The sequence below is a fragment of the Medicago truncatula genome, chromosome 4 (genome assembly GCF_003473485.1).
Source record: "Medicago truncatula cultivar Jemalong A17 chromosome 4, MtrunA17r5.0-ANR, whole genome shotgun sequence".
Taxonomy (NCBI): domain Eukaryota; kingdom Viridiplantae; phylum Streptophyta; class Magnoliopsida; order Fabales; family Fabaceae; genus Medicago; species Medicago truncatula.
Genome location: NC_053045.1, coordinates 13,339,478 through 13,342,379, shown reverse-complemented (window position 1 = coordinate 13,342,379; position 2,902 = coordinate 13,339,478).

The following is a 2,902-nucleotide window of genomic DNA, read 5'->3' as shown; positions in this document are numbered from 1 at the left end:
GAATAAAAATATATTTAAACATATTTAAAACATATTTAATTTATGACGGGTTAAATATGTTTTTGGTCCCTATAAATCGCTGCAAACCAGTGGTAGCACGGAACGGATGGTAAAGATATTTTTAAAAGATATTTTAATTTCTTCCACTTTTTACCCTTATTGTTTTAATCTAAAATCCATTTTTACCCTTTACAATTTATCATAATTATAATTTAGGGTTAAATATGTTTTTAGTCCTACAAATCATGAGATTTTAAGTTTAGTCCCTATAAATTTTAATGGTAATTGAAGTGCTCCATAATATTATAGTTTGTAAGAATAGTCCCTATTTTAAAAATATTTTACAAAAAGTGAATACTTTTAGTCCTTCAAAACAGTCCCTATAAAATGCAAATAGAGATTAAAAATGAATAAATTTTTTATAGGGATTAAACTTTAACATTTATAATTTTATAGGGAATAAAAACATATTTAAAACATATTTAATTTATGATGGGTTAAATATGTTTTTGGTCCCTATAAATCACTGCAAACCAGTGGTAGCACGGAATGGATAGTAAAGATATTTTTAAAAGATATTTTAATTTCTTCCACTTTTTACCCTTATTGTTTTATCTAAAATCCATTTTTACCCTTAGAGTTAGGTTTAGGCAACTTTTTCTCTTATCTCTCCAAGTGGATGGGAAGTGGGGGAATTAGGTCACTAGGAGGATGGCCTTTGGGTTTGGATCTTACTTGGAGGAGAGCCTTGTTCGTCTGGGAAGCAGACATGCTCTAAGATCTTCTAGCGGTCCTAATGAGAGGAGCGATGGCTGTAAGGGAGGATGTGTGGTCTTGTACGCTTAGTCCTGGTGGTCGGTGTAACACCCACTTTCGTTAATTGTTTATTTAATCGAGTTTAGGCGATTATATTATATTTATATAATATATGCATAATTTTGGTATGTTTTGAATGATTTACGACTATCTTGATGGTTTGGTTGATATTGTGATAAGTTATGAGTTTTGGAAGATTTGATAAGATTAAGGGATTTATTTTATCGTTAAATAAAATAAAGATTTGAAAATAATATAAAATATTTAGTTAAGGGTTGTTTTGAGATTTTAGAGAGTTTTGGGGGAGAAAGTGAGATAAGATAAGTTATTAGGAAGAGATATAAATAGGGGAAGACCTAATTGTTAGAAAAACTATTGTACGTGAAAACTTTTTGAAAAGGGAGAAAAAGCTTAGAAGGGAGAAGATCAAAGAGAGAGCTGCGATTTCTTCATAACCAGGTAAGGGTGAGACTAATAACTCAGTAATGGTAATCGATTGTAATTCTGATGATTAGTTAGCAAGAATTAGGATTGAATTGGAGAAAACGAAAACTAGGTCAAATCCCTAGAATTGATGATCAAACGGTAGGAATTGATTAAATTGGTGTAGAAAGTGTTCCTAGGCCTTAGATAATGTTTAGGACGAACTTTGGAATCAATGTTAGGCTTAGAACCTTGAGAATCGTTGATTTTTTGTGAAAATAGTAGGTATGGCCGTAGCGACATTCATCGCTCGCCTCGCGAACCCTTTTCTCTCGCCTCGCGAGTTGCACAATGCAGCTCGCCACAGCGAGCAACCTTACTCGCCATAGCGAGCTAGGGCAGAGAGCATGTAAGATTTTGCAATTTCGACTTTTTAGTTGGACCTTGAGTGCCTGAACATACCTAGTAATGATTAGGAATGAATGTAGGACAAGATGGAACCTAGAACAACATTAGTTGGGGAGTTGGCTTGTACTCGCCATGGCGAGTAGATACTCTCGCCTCGCGAGCACTTCCAGTTTGGAGTGCATTGAGTGTTTGTGCGATCTGTGTCGCACGTTTTGATCAAGAGTGAACCCCTAGTTGGTAATGAGACCTAATGATGATGTTTAATGCAATCTGTAAAGCCGTTTAAGACATGTTGATATTAATTGAGCATGAATTAACGTATTACGCATTATGTAAGATATGAATTAAATATTATGATGCCATAGAATTGCAATTGATATAATGATATCATCCTGTTGTTGTGTTACTTGACTATGTTGCTGCTGTTATTTAACTAAGTGCATAATGTCTATATATGATGAATAAGATGACGTTTGGCTCCAAATTATTGGATGCATATTGATATGATGATTACGGTGATTTGTTGATAAGAGTCCATGCATTAGCATTCATTGAGCTCAGTCCTCACCACGATTATTAGGAGCTTTGTCCTCCGCACGATTTATTAGGAGCTTTGTCCTCCGCACATTTAAAGTATATTAATACTTATGATGACGATTGGTACCACATGCATATAAGGAGTCTAAGAGCATTGTCGCATTGTCATGTCTAATATGCTATGTTGTTGATGACGGTTGAATATGTGATTACGTGATAAATGTTTATCAAATATGCAAAGTTGTTTAAGATTGATATGGTATTAATTATGATTCAAATTACCTTGATTAACATTATTTTGTTGTGAAATCTCACCCTTTCTGCTTGAAAACGTTGCCCTTCGTATGGGTAACTTGCAGGTGATCGTGCTTAGTGTGCAGTTGCCGTCGTGAGTGGCCTTGCCTTCACTGTGTCGTCTAGGTCGCTCTGATACGTAACGGGATGGGGTTGTCTGTTATGCATGCTTCATTCTCTTACGTGAAACATTTATGTTATTTTATAATGTTGATTAACTTCTGAAATATTTTGATGGGGCCTGCGTGCCAAAACATTTTATGGATTATGATATAATTTCCGCTGCAATGTTTAAGATATTTGGTTAAATTATTATTTAACTGTTTTGGAATATGTTATATGTGATACCTCGTTGTTTATGGTTTTGCTCTGATAAATGTTTAGAAATTTTTATGTTGGGAAAACGGGGTGTTACAATTGGTAT